The sequence below is a fragment of the Seriola aureovittata genome, chromosome 3, assembly GCF_021018895.1.
Source record: "Seriola aureovittata isolate HTS-2021-v1 ecotype China chromosome 3, ASM2101889v1, whole genome shotgun sequence".
NCBI classification, from domain to species: domain Eukaryota; kingdom Metazoa; phylum Chordata; class Actinopteri; order Carangiformes; family Carangidae; genus Seriola; species Seriola aureovittata.
In genome coordinates, this window is record NC_079366.1 from 27339592 (window position 1) to 27362807 (window position 23216).

Here is a 23216-nt window from a genome sequence, read left to right on the forward strand (position 1 = left end):
AGTTTCAGGGAGGCTCCCTTCATCACTGACCCTGCCCACTTTTCTCATGTAGAAGGGTTGCTTCACTCACATTACACAAAGCACTTCACTCACTTCCTTTTCCGTGGTCTCTAGCAATGGCAATAGTGTTTGGGCCAAGGTTTCAGACATCAATCTCTGTATGTGAATTTTCCCCTGCACAAAGAGGTGAACAGATTTTTCAGCTGCAGGTGGACAGTAACAAAGTACATTTACTTGAGTACTGTACTTCAGTATATTTTTTGAGTATCTGTATTTACTTGAGTATTATTTGTTTTGGAAACGTATGACTTTTACTCCACTACATTCCTATGAAGTACCCGTTGCTTTGAAGCAGGGCTGGTAATAAGCGGAATTTATTTTATTTTATTTTGAAAATGATTGACCGTGTTCGTCACAGAAAAAACAAAACAATCCCAGCCAACTCCTACACTGTCAGTCAGGCTTCGTGTTGCATGTACATGCGCGCGCGCACACACACACACACCACACACACACACACACACACACACACACACACACACACACACACACACTATCTATGCTTTGATTGAAGTAATGGAGCTGTTTTACTTTGTCCACATCTGTTCCTGATGAACAAATATATCTCTTTCTTTAGCCACTAAATGCTCCACTGTGTTCTCCAGCTAGTTGCTAACTTCGCCTGTGTGCAGGTTGGTGCTGGTAGTGTAAAGCTGTGGCCTGTAAAAACCAAAATAATGTGCTCAAAGATGCTAAAATACTCTGTAGAGAGGAGGGGACCTGCAGAGACAGATGATCATTTCTGTGTCAGTTTGTCGCTACAAGTGACCCCCCCTTTTCACATTCAACAGTCTTTGATCCATTGTTGATGTAGAAAATATCCACTGGTGCAGCTTTAAAAAAAAAAAATAAATAAATAAAATTGAAAAGCAACTTGCCTTTCCAGAAACAAAATCCCCCTAACTCTGGATAATCCACTAACCTCGCTGTGAACAGTTTTCATTGGGACTAGTTCCTGCCAAAAATAGTCCCTCTGAAAACTGTTCAAAGCCTGTGATGGTATTATGTGAATGCCACAAATGGACTTATTTTCATCAATGGAAGCAGAACCTGCAGAAATAAAACCAAAACTGACTGAATGGCAAACTACCAAAGGTAACTAAAATATTTTTAAAATGGGTGCACAGACCCACATAAAGTCAGGCTGTTGTTTGGATGATTCGTCAGCAGCTGCCCAACAACAAACATTCAGTCAGTTACTGTAGCTCTACATTCAACTCATGCGTCGCTGCCAGAGGAGTCCACCTTAAGCTGCTCAGCTAACCGACTAGCATCTCAAGTGCTCTTATCTCTGCCGACCCTTCTCCCTTTCGACAGCACAAGCCCTACCTGCGCTCTGAGAGCTAAGTGGAAAGGTCAGGAATGTAAAAGTAAAAGAAAACGCGCGTGCATGTGAGTGAGTGTGTGTGAGTGCGTGTGTGTGGGCGGGTGGGGGGGGTTGAAAAGGTAAATGTCAGGCACCCTGAGCTACTTGTCAGCAAGACCTGTGTTAGAGAGAGGAGGCGGCGGCATGCTAGCAGTCCGATCCCTCTGAGAGCTGGGTAAATAACCCTGGGCTGTTTGCTGTGCTCCCTCTCCTGCTAGCGCTCATGCTAATCTCCACACAGATGTGCACACTCAGATGCACACGCGCACGCGCACACACACACACACACACACACACACACACACACACACACACACACACACACACAAATAACACCTATTGTCACCATTTTCAATCTTCGCCTTGCTGACACCTCATTGTCATTCTCTCTTCTCCTCCTGTCTCCCCCTTCAGTCTTTTTTTTTCTTCCTGTCTCCATCTTCCTCTCTGCTCCAGGCCTTTTAAAGACGGAAATCACAACTCTACCTGCTTTTTGCCTCCTTTGTCATCTTGGGTCTACACAGAAAGAGGGGAAGAAAGTTTGCTGACATTTTAAAGCTCCCAGTGCTGCACGGCTTCAGACTGCACTCAACACTGAGCTACTTGCTTTCTGCACAGCCAAATGCTCAGAGCTCCTTGCAAAGCATTACGGTACATCAACGTGATACATTATTCATTATTATCACTAAAAAAATCACCGGGGGTGAGAACATGATGACAAACTTCAAATGGCCTTAGACATAACAGTGAGATAGGTGTTCATTCAGGCAGGGGGGAGCAGCTCCAAGGCGCGGCCGCCACTGGAGCACGATGTTTACATTAACACGACGACGTAAAATGATGATTAAATGAGGGAAGGAAATTAGATTTGTAGACTTCAGTAATGAACTCGGCATCAGGTAACGGATCATTTTGTTGTAGTTAAATGAACGTGTAGCTGCAGAGTCATAAATCAGCCCCTGCAGAGATATGTTCGTTACATTTCCACTCTCAGTCTAATTTTACAAGAACCTACAAGAGCCTGAGAAAACGTGAATTCAAAAGAGGAACAGTCATCAGTGGAAGACAAACTGTGGTCAAGTCACAACGTGAAACAATGCATGTAGGCGTGTATAACTGGAAAAATGTTTCTGTCAAGTGTCAATAGACACTGTGCATTAACTGTTGAGTTCAGCTCATGTGTTAACAACCAGCCAAACCGCTTCAGGGCACCTGATTTATTCTTGGCATGAGTTTACAGTCCAGTCTATAAAAAGAGCCACGGCACACTGGAGTGACTTTGCTTCTGCTCATCGTGATCAGCCCCGACTCTTAGCAGCGGTTAGATGTGTCTTCATATCTAAACAACAGGTTGAGAAACAACCACAGCAAGTTCGTATCTGTTCTGGAGCTTTCTATCATCCATGGCAAGCATTTCAAGATTCATTCTTTTGTGTATTATTAATAGACTTTTCCCCATTGTGACATGGCTGTGACAGAGCCATGGTGACTGAGCTTCTTCCTTGACAACAAGCACCAAAATAAAAATATGCAGACTGATACATCTTCTCTGCTGCTACTTTATTTTTGTTGATTTTCCAAAATCAGACCGGAGCAAACGGGTCACAGCGGCTTGATGAGCCACTTGAGGCTCCTCCTGTGCTTTGGTTGATTGGAGGCAAATGGAAAATTTAAATAAAAATGTAAATAATCTGACTTCATTTGCACTGTATTTTTCTGCTTTAATTGAGGAAGAAGAGCAGAGGGGAGGGTGGTGGGGTTCAACTAAACAAACATGAAGCCTCAGACAATTAATCTCTCTAAACTTTTCTCCATAATGCAGCACAGGAAGTAGCTGCAACAGAATCGCAAACTGCTCTCCTACCAGAGGAATAATAATAATGTGAGTGCTGAAACAAAACATCCACAAACCAAATCTTACTATTGATGACACTGCCAATAACAGTAATGACAGTATATGCGACTGTTTCCTGTTCTTGGCCTTAATCTTGTGACACTTCAACATGTGCAGTAAATATGCAGAATTTCTGTAAAGCCACATCAAACAGATCCCTCACCCAGAGAGACCGAATTTTTCAGCTGCTTCAAATGAAACTCTGCAATCCACCACATGATTTCAAAGCACCATGGTTTCACTGACATACTGATGCACTCTGTCAACTGCCATTTGTTTCAGATCTAGGCAAGTTTCATCTTCACCTGCAAAGTCGACCTTTAACTTTGCATGAGCCACACGTAAAAGCGACACCACAGGCAAATGATGCTGATACAGCTCCAGCACAGCATGAAAAGCTTAATTGTTCGGATGGGAAGAACATTACACTCAAATTTCCTGCAAAATGCAAGGAGGGCGAGCGTTACCGAGCGGCATGTTAATCATCTCTAGGGCTAAAAAAACAAGTCGGAACGCAGAGACTATGATGTCTACAGAAGCAGATATTGTGTAAAATTTTATAAAAGACCTATTATATTAATCACTGCTGATACTTGATTACTTCATTGATCAAACTGTGAAAAATATCCAATGCAAGTCCGATATGTTTTCTTCATATTTTGGCTGAAGAACAGTAGAAAACCCCAGATATTTAACCACATCTGGCAAACGAAAGCAGGACATCTTCACATTTGAGAGTCTGGGCAGCAAATGTTCCTTAAACATTAAAAGGTTCCATATTGTATAAAGGTGGATTTCCACGTCATTTTTGATTATAGATCAGGTCTAGGTTCTATATTAATACTGTTAAAGTATCAAATCCTCAGTCCACAAAGAAATGCACACAGCCTGTATTCAGAAACTGAGCCTTAAAATGAGCCGTCAGGTCTTTTGTAACTTTGTGATGTCACAACAAAGCAGTCACTGCTCTAAGCCACACCCCATGCCGCGCCCACCATCCAACCTTGCAGGATTTGGTTTCTCTTTGGAGTGTTTACCGGAAATCTGCTATGTTTTTAGTCGATCTCTCAGAAACCAGTCAGCCAATCAGACGACAGGCTCAGAGTCTCTCCTCTGATTGGCTCACTGACCTGTTGTTACTAAAATATGGGAACCTTTAATCAATCATCGAATTTGCTGCTAGTGAATTTTCTGTCAATTATTCCAAAATGATACCAAAATGTTTAACTTAATTCTTATACAAATAAATATGTTTGAAATGACTGAATATTTATTCCACTAATGCTGTTAGTAGTTCTGGCTGTAGCTATTACCCAAGCAGTTTATAGCAGCATGTATTTACACCCGTATAAAGGCCCAGTCTCAACGGCAGTTAAAACCGTGACATTTCATTGCGAAATCAATTCATTGCTAGTGATCTCATTAGCTGTGTTGCTAATCACTTGCTACCTGAGAGTCAGCAAGCTCACTTGCTTGGACAGTGTTTTACTCCTTTTTCAATAATGACTGAAGGAAATGTACAATCTTGAGAACAAAATGCCAGAGTTGGAATCAATGGACCAATAAAGAGAAGACAAGTGCAAGCATGTTAGTGGTTCATTTGCCAGATCTGAGCCAGAATCAGGTTCATTGCCAAGTCGGTTTTCACACACGAGGAATCTGCCTTTGTGTTTTGGTGCATGACAAACATTAAACCTTGTACATAGAAAAATATAAAGATAAAACAAGTTCTGTAAGTCAAGAAGCATGAATAGAAAATTGTCAATAATATATGATAAAATATAAACATTTAAAAATAAAAGATATAAAAAAATAACCACAGACGTGGCGGCAAAAACAGGAAACATCTCAACTCAGCAACCTGAAATGTCTAATACAAGTTCAGTATACATAAAGTTTTTCTATAAACATGTCCACTTCACAGAAGAGTCAAAACTACACACACACACACACACACACACACACACGCCAGAAGAAATAATAACCCACCTCTAATGACTACCTGCCACCTCTCTGTTGACGTAAATAAAAGCCTCCGCCTGATACATGCAGGATGTCACATGGACTGACACCGAGGAACAATAAAGGTTTTTTTTTTCTTTTTTAAACTGCACAAAAATTCAAAAATTAGCAGATGAGCACCTGCTCCATCAGGCCACTGCAGCTGTCTGTCTGTCTGTCTGTCTGTCTGTGTCTGTCTGTCTGTCTGTCTGTCTGTCTGTCTGTCTGTCTGTCTGTCTGTCTGTCTGTGGAGGGACCTGTGAGAGGAGGGAGAGGCGACTGGCAGCTCATTAAACCTTGGAAGACAGCCCGTTAATGACGCGAGCGGTGGGCGAGCGCCACACTCAGCTCGCACCTTTCCCCTGCTATTAAGACGGTACAGGATGAGAAATAAATGACAACACAAAGACAAACAAGCGACAAAAATATACACAAACACAGACGGGCAGAAGATGCCGTTTACTAACATGGCTGCTTCAGACTATAGAAAACTCATACTCGTATCATACAGCTACAGATACGTCCAAGTACACACACACACACACAACACTGTATAATTCCCATCAAGCAATGAGGTTTAACTGAGTTGCTGGCAATTGAACAACATCTGTCCGCTACTCCTCATCTTGACTCTTCAGCATTCAATCAGTCACACACACACACACACACACACACACACACACACTTACAGAGGGCCTATTAGTGCCGTTAAGCCCTCCTTCTAGTGATGGCAGGATGAGAGACTTTACATCTAATAGCCGCTGTAGATTTGCATGTGCTGGCGTATTCCCTCCGAGTGCTGTTTTGCATTCGGGCTCGCAGCTGGAACTGGACCCTGAGGAATGATGTTGTGCTCAGTGGGCAAAGAATTTCTGCACAAGTTCCGGTAAATGCTTTTATGATGTATAACTAATTAAAAAAAGGTTATGTAAACGTGTCATTTCCTCTGCTACAGATCAGGTTCGAAGGGTCAATTTGCAATTTAAAAGCTTCTAACCCTGAAACATCACGTTAGTTTGGTTTTTCGGTGGATTTTAAAAGACATGGTGTTGTAAATGCTGCTTTAAATGTCGTTCCATCCTGAAAACGATTAACATTTAGCCAAGGACACAATAAACTTAAAGACACTGGGAGAAAACATGAGCAACTGGGGCCTTCAGTCTGCACAGATCACTCACTTATAGCTGTGTCAAGATGAAAAAAAAAAAAAAAAAAAAGTTGTCATTTTGGAGAAATGGGGTTTCTGTCTGACTACAATGACACGCAGTCATGAACAGTAATATTGCCGTCAGATGCAATCCGTCACTCATGTGTCAATAAACACTACAGAGAATGAATTTTGCAGCTTTTCCTCTGAGTACAGACATTTAAAAATCATATTACACGGTCTTAATCGATGCCGTGGATAAATCATTTCTGCACCAACATCAACAAAACAATTTGCAGAGCATTTGTTGTACTAGAAATTTTTGATTAAAACTTAAAAAATCAATGTTTTCTTTTGACTTTCTGCCAGGATTTGAGGGTTTTTTTCATTTCGCTAAAAATACTGAAAAGCCATCCATCAGTTCGAGCTACCTGTTCCCCCCAAAACACAACACCTGCCTCTGACTCCTAAACTATTCTTAGACATTTTCATATTAAGAATTGTTTTTCCTTCTTTTGCCATCTGTTTCACAGGTACTTTATATGCCTGCAGGTTTGTCTCATGAGGATTAAGTCCAAAAACCTGTATATTGAGCTGTGTAGTTATATTAAAAAAGGTCTCATATTTTACATTTTTCCGGCATTTTATTTTTTGTGTTGATATCCATAATAAGATATATTCGTTTTAAGAACCGAAAACCATCTTAATGTAGTTGTACATCTCCTTTCTCAGGCTTTTCTCTTGAGATCTACAGTAACAGCAGGTCAGTGAGCCAATCAGAAGAGAGGAGGCTCTGAGTCTCTCTTCGGATTGGCTGACTGGTTTCTGAATGATCAAATCAAAATATAGCGAGAGATACCAAATCCTGCAAGGTTGGATGGTGGGTCCAGGTGGGCGGGGCCTTATTGTGACATCACAAAGTTACAGAAGTCCTGCCGGCTCATTTGAAGGCTTGGTTTCTGAATACAGGCTGTGTGTGCATTTCTCTGTGGACTGAGGTTTTGATACTTTCACAGTATTAATATAGAACCTAGACCTGATCTATAATCAAAGAAGACATGGAAATCTCACTTTATACAACATGGGACCTTCAAAAACTAAAAAACAAAAAAGCAGTCAGGACTATGTGAGAGGTTGTGAGATGGAAGGAACTAAATAAATCTACTACACAAGATTAGGTTTGTGAAATTCATTCACATAAAATAATTTGAGAAGAGAAAATACTTTCTTTCACTGATCTGATCGCAGCTCAAGTGGTCGTGAACCCCGGCTCTGACCCACACCGACTCTCCTCTACAGACGCCAAAGTTGCCGCAAAGCTTCACCTCAGAAAACGCTCCAGCCGCCCTCCACTTCACTGCTCATTCAATTTCCTGCTCTTTGCATTGCTTATATTTTACTTTTTTTTTTTGCCGTCGAGAGCAGAATAAGCTTCATTTCCTGGATCACTTCTGTTTAAATCAACCATCTGTAAGAAGAAGAGCAGGCGGGGGAAAAGCCTCTGCTCCGGCTCCCCAGCAACACACAGCAAAAACAAATTCCTGTGACCTTTTAAAAAAGGGCCGTGTTGGAGAGGACTCGGTAAAGACAAGTGAGGGGAGAGGAAGAAGGTGGATTTCTTTAAATGAGAGCAATTAGTGCGAGTGGAGGGGAGGACAATGCAGGAGACAGGGTGCGATTCAGTGGGGTGACATGAGGTTATTCTTAACGTGATGAGTTTTCAGCCCGCAGCGACTTGCACTCTTGACAACAAAGGTGAGAGGGTCTCCCCACCGCCATTGTTAATTTTAATGTGTCCCATTCATGCATGTGTTGTTGTGCGAGTGTGTATTGTATTCTTTGATTCACCACAAATGAAGTTTCCCCCGTTTAGGACAAAGAAAGTCTTGAACCGAAACAGAATAACACATTTCTGGATTAAACTGACAATGGCGGAGCCGTCCATCTGGTTGAATTGTGGCGCAATTTGAACACAAATACGGCTGTATGCTCAAATAGATAAAGTGGATCATTTAGACGCACAAACAAGCCTCCCTGTTTTCTCATGAAATGCTGCATTATGTGGCTGAAAACAGTGAGGGGTACAGAACAGTCAGGGGGCTTCATGCCTTGCCAATGAGTCTTTAAGAGAGAATTATGGACGTTCAAAATATGCGCACACATCAGTATGAGCGCACACACACTTCCTGCTTCACACCAGGTCGTTTTTCTTAACAATAAATGGTTCATTCAAAGAAAAAGAGATCTTTTTCTTTGTGGTTGTTTTTCCTTAAGTTATCGTTGACCAGTAAACTGCTCAGCCCATGATTCTTTTAGTTTGTGGACGACGGCCCAAACCATCATCACAGCCATTAAACATCTGACATTCTGAATGTAAAAATTTTATTTTTATAGAAGTTTTCATTTTCACTGCCTCTGCTATAAAAACACTGCAGGGAACCTCGTTTGGTTAGCCGTAGACAGAATGTCACAGGTTAAATGTGCCACAGTATTAACGAGAGGGCGTGAAAAATGTGCTGAATGTAGCAAAATGACAACGGGAGACACATTTTCAACGACTGATGATAAAGCAAATTTGTTGTAATCCTGCTCATGAAGCTTAATTTGGTCATTATTTCCCCCCGATGCTGCGTTCATGAACTGTACTGTCACGTGCCTCGGTCCTGTTCAACTAACATTAGCCCGTGTTCCCTCAAAGCAAAGCTGCTGGTACGGATGACACGAGTGCAAACACTAATCAACACTAGCAGGTTTTAGTATTAAAACACGTCACTTTTGCGATACGTTAACGCCTGGCGTCGACTACTCCAGAGTTTTTGAGCCCCTAAAAACAGAAACTTTTGGAAATGCTCCATGGAGCCATTTCAGTTTGAAAACTCCGCTCATGCATTGTAGTCCGGACGCACAGAAACTAAGACTTTTGGAAAAACAATGACGCAGACACCCACCTCATCTTATAAGTCACAATTACCAGATTGTGAACGCAACATGGTTATTGACCAAAGGTGACACTGCCAATTTGTTTGATCACTTGTGAGTCCAGGACTCAAAAAAAAAAAAAAAAAAGAGAGAGAGACTGATAAGATTTCTTTGGTATCGCTGGAAATTTTGGTTTGATTACGGCACCGGGGTAAAAGGTAAAGAAAAACATTTGTATTTATATTTACTATAATATCTTTCATCTACAGTCCTGATACACCACGTTTTCTCAGTTAGCACCTTACAGCTACTTGAGTCACTGAAATCCTACGAGTTCATCTTAAAAGCAAAATTCCACGTGTGTATTAATAGAGCTTTTCTTTTCAGCAGCCTTTCCGCCACAACCCGGCACTATGATGAAACACACTGTGATGGCAGATTGGCAGTAATGGCAGCAGACCTGCAGAGAGGCAGCGTGACATTGAACAAGAGTCAGTCTGAGAGAAGGAGACAAAAATAGGTAGAGAGAGGTAGGAGGTGACCTGAAATGAGAAAATGAGACGAAACTTTGTGTGACTGTGTTTGTGGGTGTCTGTGTCTCTGTGTCTCTCTGTGTGTGTTACAATTAGACAACAGATGATCAGACAAGTGACCTTGCGGTGATAAGCACAACCTTGACATCTTCAGAAGGGGGAAAATGGTTTACCATCTCTCCCTTACTAACGGGAGTCCGTGAGCAAGGCTTTTTACAACATTACAGCTCCACTGAATCAGCTAACAGTCCCCCGGCTCATGATAGTGGTCATCTTCTGAGCTTTAATGTAAAACTGCAAAAATGCAATTGCAGTTTATATATGCAATCATATTTGTAAACTTTCTGCAAAGTAACAGAGTCGAGGTTGGATCTCGAGTCTTGTTGAATCTTTAATCACATAATTTCACTGTTGAGGATTGTAAAACAGGATTGTAAAACAATTATGCAATAAATGCAGATTGCGCTCTGCAAATAAACTGCACACAACCTGAGTCACTGAGACTGAAGACTGTTTCTTTTACTCTAAATTTCTGATTAGTCACTCCGTGTGAGGAGAAGATTCCCCACCAGCGTCTGTAACCTGACAGGGACATTAAATTTAAGCAACCTGAGAAAATGTTTCTCTCTCTCTCTCTCCATTCGTAGCTCCATTTTGTTCTTTAACCCAGACCGACGGGTTTATTTGTGCATATACAGAACAATCTTGCTTGTTCATGCTCAAGCTGGTATAAGTGAAGGTTGTGTAAAGGTTGGTAAACAATGACTTGAGAAAACGTTTGTGGCGAAGGCGGCCAGGAGTGCTGTGTGTCAAAAGTGAGGCCTTAAGTAAAGAGGAAGTTACACACTGCATCTATACTGTTGTTTATGTGTACTTCCCATATACAGCACGTAGGCATTTCCCATGTGAAGTCTGCGCAGGATGATTATGACTGTCATTTATTTGTGTTGATACAGACAGCATGAACGATTCTACCTGCCTGCGGGCCTTTATTTCCTGCTGGCTGATTTATATTCAAGTGGCGTTTTACTGTGTGTCACATATCCACTGATTGTACTCCACAGTGTGAGAAAGAGAGACAGTTTAGAGCAAAAGGAAAGCTTGTGTTTTTGTGTGGCAACAATAGAGAAGTGTCATAGCATCTGTGTGTGTGTGTGTGTGTGTGTGTGTGTGTGAGTGAGAGAGAGAAGACAGATCTAACAGCATGTGTGCACACAGCCGACAGCCGTGTGTGTGCCAGCCCTCAGTGTAGTTTTTGTAATATCTCAGCTTCATCACATGTTGTACTGTGGTGTTTATTTATTCATGGTGTTGTCTGTTAGTAAAGTACGGTATCTATCTATGAAATCTAGTTAGAGATCTGTTTTGATTCATTGCATTTAATCTTTTTAATTCATTGTGGAAAACAATGTTCCTTTCCTTTTAACTTGAAAAAAATTCCAACACAAAACAGAGACACATGGGTCATTCATGCTCTAAAAATTGAAGGCCCTCAAACATTTGCAGATGATCAGTAGATTACCGAAAAAAGACATTAGGTTCTATAGCTACAACATGTTCTGATCCTTATCATTGAATGTGATGGCATATCTGCAGTGATCAGCAACCCTGTGGCTTTCACTTCCTAAATCTGTAGCGGGAAGTTGTTCTAACCAAGTTTAGGTAGTAAACACACTGTAATACTCTAAGTAATGAGTTAGCATGTTTGATTTAATGTTGGTCTTTCGTAACAAATAGTGTTTCCCCGTCTTGGATTGAACATTGGATTGTCAACACAACAACAACAAGCTAGGCTAGACAGACAAGCAACTGTCATACTGCCAAGGCTTTCTGGGTGGAAACACTTTTGACACTATAATCAACATTTGCAATAATAATAATAATAACTTTAATCAGAAGACAATTAGTATAAGACTTATTAGGTTATTAACATACCAAACAAAAGAAGGCTACAACAGTCACACTCCAAACAAGCATGAGGAGCGACTGACTCTGCAAACAGATCCAATTCAACACGGAGACATAAAAGTAAAGCTAAACGCTAATAACATGAAGTTAGGTAAACACAGTTTCAAGAAAGAAACCTGTATGAAGAACATTTTTATGAGCATGCTGGGGCTGACTGATTCATATTATATTCCTTTATAAGCATTAGCTAATATCCATATGGCTAAGAGTCCACAGCCATGCTAATGTCTCTGTGAGGCTGCACAACGCTTTATGCTAAATGCTAACATCAGCATGCTAACATGCTAATTTTTAAGTACTGGATTGATAGAATTCAATGACTGGGTGACGTGATTGTCTGTACAAAGTTTCACCCTATAAGATATTTTCACTCTGGACCAGGATGGTGGACCAGTCAACAGACCACCATTGCTAGCGTGGTTAATTACATCTTTCATCATTTCCGTACAATCAATCAATTTAAAACTCCCCATGGTCTTGAAAAGAGAAAATATAAAGGATGATATACTCCGTATGTGACCTGAATTTTAACTTGTCATAAAAGAAATATTTGGACACCAGATTTCCACTATGGTTGCAACAAAAGACCTAATGACCGGATTTGACTACAATGTGTGTGTAGAAGTGTCAGATGTATAATGAGTTTTAGATTCAAGCAGAAGCTAATGTGGACAAATAGCCTTCATATGCAGCGCCTATTAACAAGACTGCTGTTGATTACAGTACAGTGTGTCTCTTTATCTATATATATATATATGAGAGAGAGAGAGAGAGAGCGAGAGACAAAGCATTTTGGGGTAGGTCTGTGTAGGCCTGGGTACAAGATACTTTACATGTGGGTGGGGGGGTGGGGTGTGTGTATATATATCTGTCATAGGCTACATTTGGGGACAAATTTCAGACTAAAGACCAGTGAACTGGTAAAGCTTAAGGGTACTGTCCCCGAAAGTGACCTATGACAACATGTGTGTGTATGTGTGCGCTTGGCTGGCTCGCCAGCCTGTCTCCAAGACAGTGCTGCTGGAACACAATGAAGCCCATTCAACTCTGCACCACCTCCCGTCTCCGGAATAGTGCTGTATCACAGCTCCTGATGAGGTGGGGGTCTGTGTGTATGTGTGTGTGTGTGTGTGTGTGTGTGTGTGTGTGTCCATGAGACACACACACACACACACCCTGCCTCGCACTCACGTAATCCTCAATAAAGCCATCTTTGAATTGTCATTACGTTGATGTAATACCATCATGAGCGAATGTGATGACGGGCTGGCGTGTCAGCCTGTGAATTATAATCACTACAGGCCCTGATCAAGTACTGCCGGTGAACCGCAACATGCTTTATGAAAGCTATTCATCATGCCACGTGTTAAGGTAACACAGGGCAACCTAATGGCCCTTCAACACTCATCGGTAATGGATATAATAATACCTAAACACCCATTTTCACAACTTCAAAAACACAATAGAGATATGAAAACACATCTGTCTTCGGTGTTAGAGCTGCAATCCACAGTGACTACATGAATATTACATGTTTCAAGTCCTGCAAGTTCAGAGGCAGAGCCAGAGAATGCATGCATGAGGAAACGCTTTAGGTCAATACACAGCTTCACACTTGACTGATAAGAATGACGCAGCAAACGTTTACCAAAGGTTGCAACCCGAAAGTTAACATATCTGTTTCAAGACTGGGGCATTATCATCTGTAAATTTCCAAAACTAGAGGAGGATTTATCTAACCTCAGAGGTCTTCAGTATCTCTGTATTCCTTACAGCGTGTTCTTAAAACATCTTCACATGATTTATGGCAAAAGTTAGAACCAATAAAGTGCTTTCCTTCCACAGGAGGAGTCATTTGGTGAGAGTGGGCAGCGTTTTTCTTATACAGAATTGATTTTAGATGCACACACTAATAGCTTAGCTCGTACCTACTTAGATTTCTTTGTATTTTTGTGTTTACTGTATGTCTTATTTATGATTAAAAAAGGGGGGGGGGTTAAGGGCCTATTATACAGGTATTCTGACTGTGCCTTGTGTTGTATTATATTTTTCATGTATAAATTTTCATGTTTGCATCTTAGTTTTCTCTCACAGATATTATCTAACACTCAAACAAACAGAATCAAATGACATGTGACACACTGACATTATCCCGATGTGTTTTCTGCTTTAAATACACGTCAGTGAAGTATGACACGTACAAGTCGCCCGAAGCCATGTCTTTGTCTATGCATGTACAGTTTGACATGTACACATTGTAAAAGTAGTAACTGATGTAAAACGAGCGCCTTGGGTTACTGACAGTAAATACAAGGTGTGTAAGACTGACCTGTTATCTGTGTATCTGTGACTTATGTTTTTGCAGAGTCTGACCTTGATGCTACGAAAACAAACACACACAGAGTCCCAAACACACCTGATCTCTCACATGACCTTTCTTTACATTCTGTCTTCGTTTCGCTGCTGCCAGATAATATCCGCGGCCCGGTCCCACCTATTCAGCTCGCCATTGTCTTCCAGGTATCTACGACAGAGAAACAGCACCGGTGGGATTGGTGTCTCCTTACACAACCTTTACAGAACAATGAACCACCGGTGGAGTGAAGCATCAAGCAGAAACACTGTGTTCAGTGTTCGACTGTGCGGCAGCGAGGGCAGTGAGGTGTGCAGCTCTCATACGGGGCTTATTGTAATGCTGGCAACACACACGGTGGCTTAAAATCCAAAACAAGTGAGAGACATATGATAAGAAAATAAATAAATAAATAAATCAGACTATAGTTTTAATCACTTTGTTCCCGCGGCTTTGTGTTTGTTGGAAAATGTCGAACATGTGCTCTTAATTCAAACTCAATCTTAATTTTAGTCAATAAATTTCATGCCAAATAACACAACTGCTGCGCTGAGCCTGACTCTCTTTGCATCTGTTCAGAAAGAAAGTCGAAACAATATGAGAAACATGGATTTCACAGCCAAGTTCTGCAAGAGTCTGAAGTTTCATCATCACATGAGCCACTGATAGAAAAATACTGTGTCACTAGAGCATAAATAGATTTCTGTCCATATTTGCGCCTTTATGTCTCTTAGGAATAAAGGTTTAGCTTCCAAACTCCAGTATATTGTCATATTAATCTTCTCCAAACTTTGTTGATTTCAAAATCTGAAGAAACGTTTGTGAACCAAATCAGTTTCAGATTCAACAGTTTAAGGTTTGTCTAAAACAAGGACATGAGCAGGAAATGTTGCTGTTAAGTTTTGACACAAAAATACTATATTAAGTAAGTAATAAGTGTCAAGCAAAACAACCAACAACAACAATCAGAGGTACATCACTATGAGATACCGACGTACGTGCTTTAGAGGTCAGAGGCCATGGTTAATCAGCAGCAGGGGGATAATCTTATCAAATATGGTGGGAACTGAACCTGTGATCTCATGAGACGGTGTGTTGAACCTCCAGCTGCTCCCAGCTGTTCTACACCAGGACCTCTGTGTGTGTGTGTGTGTGTGTGTGTGTGTGTGTGTGTGTGTGTGAATTCAATTTAACACAGGCCTATGACAGCTCTGTAACACACACACACACACACACACAAACAACCATGTTGGTAACAAGATGATGCCATGAGGAGACAGCGAGGTGTGATATGATGAATATTCCCACATCCCACTGTCCTTATTAAAATGCATCATTCTTTCACTCCTCATTCTAGCTCTCACACACACACACACACACACACACACACACACACACACACACACACACACACACACACACACACACACACACACACACACACACACACACACACGGCTTATTGACTAAATCAAATCCAATGCCTCAGGTGATTACAACAAATGGGGGGAGGGGACGAGAATGTAACGTTTACACGAGATGGAAAAATAATAGACCGTAAATCATCAAGCAAAACCTCTCAGATCAAGCACTACATTAAATTCTACACCTTTGTATTTCAATATAAAAAAAAAAAAACAAATAGTCTGCCGGAGGGTTTCAAACAACATGATGATTATGACATAAAGTATTTAATCACATAATTATGCCTATAAATTAAAAATCTTTAATACAGCAAGTATTAATAATGTCTAAATTAACATTGATCCTCCAGTTCGATCCTACTCTCCTGCAGCTAAGTAGACAACACTCAACCCCCTCCCAGCATGCAACAGCGGAGAAGTGTTCATGTGTTAACAAAGCCACCAGTCTCTCTCTCTCTCTATGTGCAACTCTCTATAAAACCTCAGTATGTTTTAATATTTCCTGTTGTCTGCATGTGCATCTGCTGATGAAGGAAGTTAAGACTAACTCACTATGGTGCAGCCACAGGTCACTCGCAGTAAGAGCATTAGTGTTTGGGAGAGAGTGTGAATCCCCCCAGCAGTGGGTTTTGTCATTTATTCCAGCTCGGCTCTGCCTACACCACGGCTTTGTCCCACCGGTGCCGAGAGTAAATCCATGAATGAAAACTTCCCATGGAGGAGGAGAAAGTAGAACCGCAGCTGGATAATTACTAAAGATCAACCAATACATAAGAGTAACAGATTACAACCAAGGATCCAACTCACATTCTGCATGAAGCTGTGAAAAACATTTCTGAATAACTCCAGTCCTGTGCTTCTGGTGTGTGTGTGTGTGTGTGTGTGTGTGTGTGTGTGTGTGCCGATGATACAACCTGCCACTTTCCTGCTAGCTCACTATGTTCCCCACTCACATACCTGCTTTAAGCCATCCATAACACCCCCCCCACACACACACACAAACTGAAATTGTGTGTAACGTGCTGCCTGAAATCTTTACATTGCATTAACTCTTCAAAAACGAGCAATAAAATAAGCCCAGAGCCCCCTTCACACACACTCTCTCACACACAGGCTATTTTAAAAAGTGATGTTTGTTGACGGAAAGATACTGAAACACTGTGGGAGGAAGACGGAGCTAACTTGACCTCAGCACCTTCCTGCTAGGAGGCCACAGTGCAAACCACTGATGACTGAGATAACCCCCCCCCCCCCCATTTCAAGTCCAGTAGATTTAATAAAAATGTAGGAACTAGGTGATTGCATCACTTTTATTGTTAAAAATGGAAAAATATTCAACCCTAATCATATCGAGCCAGCTGAAAATGTACTGCATTCTTATTATTTATTATAGTATTATTATTCTGTGTAAATTTAAATGTAAATATGATTTTTATATCAGAACATGCGCTGTGTACAGATGTGTGGACTTCACTGAGCGGAGGAAACACACCTCTACTGATTACGTCCCTGAGGTCTGACAGCGCTGGTTTACAGCTGCATGTGTGTGGACATAATGCCAGTGTGGGTGAGGACACCGACAGGTATAGAGATGATGGAGGTGTTCATATCCATACAGTTCATTAAGGGTGCGTCTGCATACCGCTACGTCGAACTGTGGCAGTGAGCGACTGAGTTATGAAAACAGAACCATGCCTGTAGCTTTTTGAATCCGATGCAGATCTGTGTGTTTTTAATAACTTACTGATTAATGGTGTATAACAGAAAATGGGGCATCCTGTTGGCCTAGGGGATTAAGATGCTGCCCTGCAGTAATATAAACAATACGCTCTATCCTCTCATTTCCTGTCAGCTCTCTACTGTACACTGTCCAATAAAAGCAGAAAATACAACCCCCCCCCCCCAAAAGAAATATCAGATAACTGTGAAAAATGTCTCTTATAATGTCCCAGAGCCCAGAGAAACATCTTTTAAACACTTGTTTCATCCGACCAACAGTCCAGAGCTCCATTCACAGTGATATAAAAACAGAGAAAAGCAGCGAGTCTTGAGAGGTTGGAAGTGGACAACGTTTGGCACTTTTGCCAAACATTATCAGAATCAATGATCGGGATTTGTCGTCTAATCAATTATCTGAGGAATCGACTAAATGTTTTGGCACCACATAGCTCCTGTCTTTGTGCCTACACGTTGTTCTAGTCTTGGATCTACACAAGAGCTGTACGCATCTGGCCTCGAGTCTCCATGTGTTAAACTGCAGCCGTGGAATACAAAGCGCCGCGCTGCCATCAAGGCCTTCCCTCCCGGCTGCTGCCTGCCGGCGGGTGGGCCGGAGTTTGGGGGAGACACCGCGAATAAACAGTGTAATCAAGTGGCAGCAAATCCACTGAGATTCAACAAGGAGAACAGACGGATGGAACACACACACAAACACACACACACACACACACACACATTCACAGCATTATATATTAAGATCCAGCAGCAGGGTCTTTTGGGAGGGACCACAGTGTAGCAAGCAGCCTGAAAGAGGGGCTTTCCTGGGCAACCTGAGGTGAAGCACAGCTCTTCCAGCCTCCAGAGGCAGTGTGTGTGTTTGTGTGTGAGCGAGAATGTGTGTGTGTGAGCGAGAATGTGTGTGTGTGTGTGTTCAGTAGGCACCGGGCCACTTTCCCAGATGAGATTCTCTGCTGCAGGATAATCCTGATGAAAATGTCTTTCGTCTTCCTCTCCCTCTCTCCCTCTCTCTCCCTCCATCCGTCCGTCCACTCGTCCGTACGCAGACAAACAGTTGGCCGGCCACCCTCGCTCTCCCACCTTTGTTCACGTCTCACCTCCCTCGCACTCCCAGTGACAGACTCCTCACTGACGCAAGTATCTCTCAATAGCTACAAAGAGAAGTAATGCGATAACCGTGCGTCACTGTCATTCTTTAAAAAAAAAAAAAGCTTTTGTTGTTATTTAAAATGAATCATATTCACGCCCCCAACCTCCTCCTTCCTCCATCTCCTGTCTGTAGCTTTTACCTCGGCCCCCATTGATCTTTTCAGATTACTCTTCTCTTTTTTTATTCCGCTCACCCTTCCTCTCTCTCTAACACATACTTGACTGCGTGTTATGAAAGACTTCATGCTGGAAAAATGACAATAATCTCTCTCACAAATCCTCCCTCTGTGCAGCACTGACACCATATGCTGGCACTCTCAAGAAAAGAAAAAAAAAAAAGCTTTATTGTTCTTCACACTGAAGTTGGAATTGACAAGTTAAAAACGGTACGCCTTCTTATTTGTGCTCAGGAAGGACAAACAAACATCGTCGGCTATTTTCAGTCAGTTTGGGAAGCAGTGAAGGCTCACAGGAGGCAATAAAACACAAGTGTGTCAAAAGTGAGTGTGTGTTGCATGGAGACAACCTTCGAGTCAACAGCAGTAACACACACACACACACACACACACAGGGAAATGACCTGCTCAGTGCTCAGTCATGTCATGTCTGCACCCTCTCTCTTACTGCTTCCTCTTTCTGTTCATTCACTTAAGTATCATCAGATCTGCCATTGAAAATAACTCCATCATCTCCATTGCTTGAGAATCATTCAAACATTTGAGAGCGTAGCGGGGCTTAACTACACATTAACTCTTCGAACCCTGGTTGTTATACTGTTCTTATGGCGTAGTCACATAATGCGTTATCGAAGCCTGGCACACACATCATTATACTGACACTATACACTCACAGGTGTTACAATTCAAGTGCGCTGTTGATGTTATGAGTCAGGTTTATTTATAAAAAAAAAAAAGGTACATTTCTATGCAATCTAAAAGTCATTATCCTGTATATCCAAAGGTCACAGGGTAGATCTGTATATCCATATGTAAATACATAGAGAAGAATGCCGGTGCAGATACGCAGTGTGTTGACAGGGCGGGCTCGTCTCGCGGTGTGTTCAGTCAGAGAGCAAAGCGAATCTGAGACTCGTGACTGCATGTAAAAGCAAAAGGAAAATGCAAGTGGGCACGAAATTTTCCCAGGACGGTGCAAACGGAGAAGAAGACGGGGTCTGTGTGAGCGGAAAATGTTTCAAAGTAAGCAACGCGCTTCGCCTGGGGGGGGTGGGGGGGCTTCATGAGTATACTTCATAAAATATACAGAGAAAAAGATGAGAGAAATGTCAGTCACAGTTTGTGTTATCAAAATATTGAATTTACAAACTAAAAAAAATGTAATTCATCACTTGTATAGTTTCTCTTTTTCATATTTTAGGTTGATGTAAACAGCAGGTACATTGTTGCCATGGAGACAGTGAGTTAAGCTTTGAGCCTGCAATTCTTAATATTTTGACAAATGTGCTGAACGAAACGTCCACACTGTAGCTACATTAGCTGCTAGCACTTCCTTTTTGCCCTGCCGTAACAATGCAGATAGAAAAATCAACTCAAATTATTTTGATACTGAAGAAAAACAACATCTGGACCCGTACGTGCATGTTTGTCCTTGCTGGATATAAAAGAAGGATTCCAGTGGTGTAAGGGTGAAAATAATTTCATTAAAATGCTGTTGAAACAATGGTGTTGTGTGAAAACTATAAATTTAGCCCATTTTTAACCCAGATGAATAATAAAAAGCAGCAAAACAGTCACTCGGTAATTATTTGTAAAATGTTTGGTTCTGCAGAGCACAAACACAAACCATCTGGTCGACCACACAGACTAAACAGGCAAAGAAATATCTGCATATTCATCTTTGACCCACGCCTGACTCGCAGTACATTTCCAACTGGCACCAGACACCCCCTATAAATTGGTACGTTCCAGCACTGTAGCCTCAATAAACACACATGCTGGGTCGAGCACAGGTCAGCACCATTTTCTCTCCCTTGCTTAGGTGGGTCTCCTGAGGTGTCCACGGCGGGACACGACCGTAAGGTGACACTGGGGCGGGGGTGAGCGAGGGTGAGAGAGGGAAAGCAGGGGAGTGAGGAGAAAGGGAGCAAGAGAGCGAGACATCCTCAAGGACACACAACTTCTATTTTGGCCCGGTGGTGAACTCCGCTTGGCTGTCTGACAAGAGCACGACAGAGTGTGTGTGGCAGAAGAGGTGGCGGTGTTGGGGGGGGGTCATGGAGAGAGAGAGAGAGAGAGAGAGAAACTGCCTTATTTAGAAAAGGGGAGCACCCTCCAAACAGCAAGAGGGGGAGGGATGGAAAGGAAGAAGGAAAACAGGGGGAAGGAAGGACAAGGTTGCGATACTGCTCCCTCCACCAGTCGGTCCTGTCCATGACAAACAGCAGCAGTGTGTGGAGCGCTCCTCATCCATCCAACACCCCCCACATACGCCTCAGACACACTCAGTTTGACCTCCCAGAGCAGAAATCCATACTTCATCATCACAACAGCAGCCCCCTCAAGACCCCGCCTGAGAGACGGACCGTTTGTATATGTGATGTGTCTGAGAGACAGCGGCGTGCTCAGTGAGTGGGACTAACCCGACATTGTCAGTCTGTGCTTTATGAAGACAACAACAAGGCCAATATCTGACATTATATGACCGACGGCCGCTGCAACACTGTTGCGATTTAATGTCGACCAGCAGAGGCGATGAGGCTGTCGGCACCTGTAGGACGTTTCTGATGTTTGTTTTTTTAGATCCTTGTTAAAGTGTTTGTGTCTGAAACGGCTCTGATAGTGATCTTTAAAGGCTGAGAGATGGCACTTAGGCATCAAGGCTGAGTGGGTTCGAATCATGTCTATCTCTCCCTGCCTTTCCTGTCTATAACACACACACACACACCCCCCCCCCCCAAAAAAAAAAAACACCACAGCTGCAAAAGCACAAGCAAATAAAGAGTGAAGAGCACACACTGAGACAACGGTCGATCTAGTCTTCAGTGAGTAAACAACTTCTATCAGACGCAAATGGCCGACAAATCCAAAGAATGAATCACTTCCTAATAATGAAAGCGTTATTATTATCAGCATCATAATTATAATTAGGGCGCAAGGATAAAGGATGTCCTACTCTGGAGATTGTAAAGGCCTCTGGGACAACCCTGTAATGTGGTGCTAATGAATTTGACTGGAAAAGAAAAATCAAGTCTGAAGAAAAGATTTAGGAAACAGAAGAGAATTCCTCATTAACCGAGCTATGATTATACTATATATTAAAATATTCAAATACTGACTGTGGTTTGTTGTTGGCCTTGGAAACAGTGATTTTACATGTGTCTGTGTGAGAGGTGATTGAAAGCTAGTAAGTGGACTTTGTGTTAACTTGAGTTTAGTTATAGTTTCAAACTATATCTACATATATTTCATTAAATATAAAATGAATATGAAATCTCAGAAAATGTATTTTTAAACATTCATATTTTCCCCCCTTACATACAAATAAGAAAAATCTTGAACCATGACTGTGAGATGTGGTTGAAAGCTCTGGGAAAAGCTTGTAAAGGGGCATTGAGTAATAGCTTGCTTTGTCAAACTTTATTTTAACAGTTTAGAAAAATATCAAGGGGGAACCTTGAGTTGAGGTTTAATAGTTTTTAAGTATAACAAACTTTCAAATTCTTCATTATAAAATCAGAAATTATATGGAGAAAAATCTGGATTTCAAGTTGGTTTAGTTGTTAATTTACACATTTATTTAAAAAAAAAAAAAAAAAAAAATATATATATAAATATCCGCACGCCGCCCGGCTGTGACGCAGCTGCAGAGGCTGGCAGTGTCACCTCACATCTAAATCTCTTTCATCAGCTCAGCCCGTCGTCACATCGTCAATCAAAAGTGAAATTAATGACTGAAGTTTCCTGCCTCCGACGCTGGTTCTGTATGAATATGCACTGCTGGCAAATGAGTGAAGCAGCCATCACTACACCTGACTGTCTGGAAACACTATTACATTATCCGTGCATTAGATCCCCTGCTCCAGGGCACATCTCACATAGAGTTATTCCGTGTGCTTGTGAACCCGAAATACCGGCTTCACAGCCCCGCAGAAAACATGTGAGCTTCCAGAGTCAAAGTAGAACACCAGAGTGCTACCTTTCATGTGCTGAGCTCAGGGACGATATTTTTATCTCTGCAGCTTGTCGGGCGACAGCAGGTTTGTGACGGGGAAAACTTTGAGCCGACTAATGAGGGCTCTGAACACTGAACCCCAAGGCGAGTGGGGGCGACAAACCAGGAAATTTACGTTTCCTGAGACCTCTTTCCTTCTTTTTACACCCCCCCCCGCCCCCCCGCCATCCTCATGTGTGCTGTTTTTAAACGCAACACAAGATCTGCAGCATGCGTGGGCAGAGGGGTGCTCTTGATGCAGGTATGCATTGTGTATTTAATGGCTGTATATGAGATGTGTAGGCGGAGAAAGAGAGGTGGAACTTCACTGGAGGAGCGATAAGTCAAGTGAAATTATATACACACACACACTGCATGACAGACAGAAAAAAAGAAAAGGAAAGAGATGTATAGGTGTGTCTGATTCTCTCTCCAGGAACAGCATGAGCACAACCAGGATCCTCGCTGTGTGTGTGTGTGTGTGTGTGTCCATAA

At 42.0% G+C, this 23216-nt stretch overlaps 1 protein-coding gene across 3 annotated transcripts in view; it reads right to left on the reverse strand.

Moving 5' to 3' along the window:
• Positions 1-23216, reverse strand: part of mgat3b (beta-1,4-mannosyl-glycoprotein 4-beta-N-acetylglucosaminyltransferase b) — a 74992-nt gene that overhangs the window by 40213 nt on the left and 11563 nt on the right. The window contains exon 2 of one of the 3 annotated variants that reach the window (XM_056372984.1): positions 14305-14412. The exons of the other annotated variants lie outside the window; for them this stretch is intronic. The gene's annotated coding sequence lies outside the window, so the exon portion shown is untranslated. The remainder of the gene's footprint in view (positions 1-14304; positions 14413-23216) is intronic. 3 annotated transcript variants of the gene reach the window in all.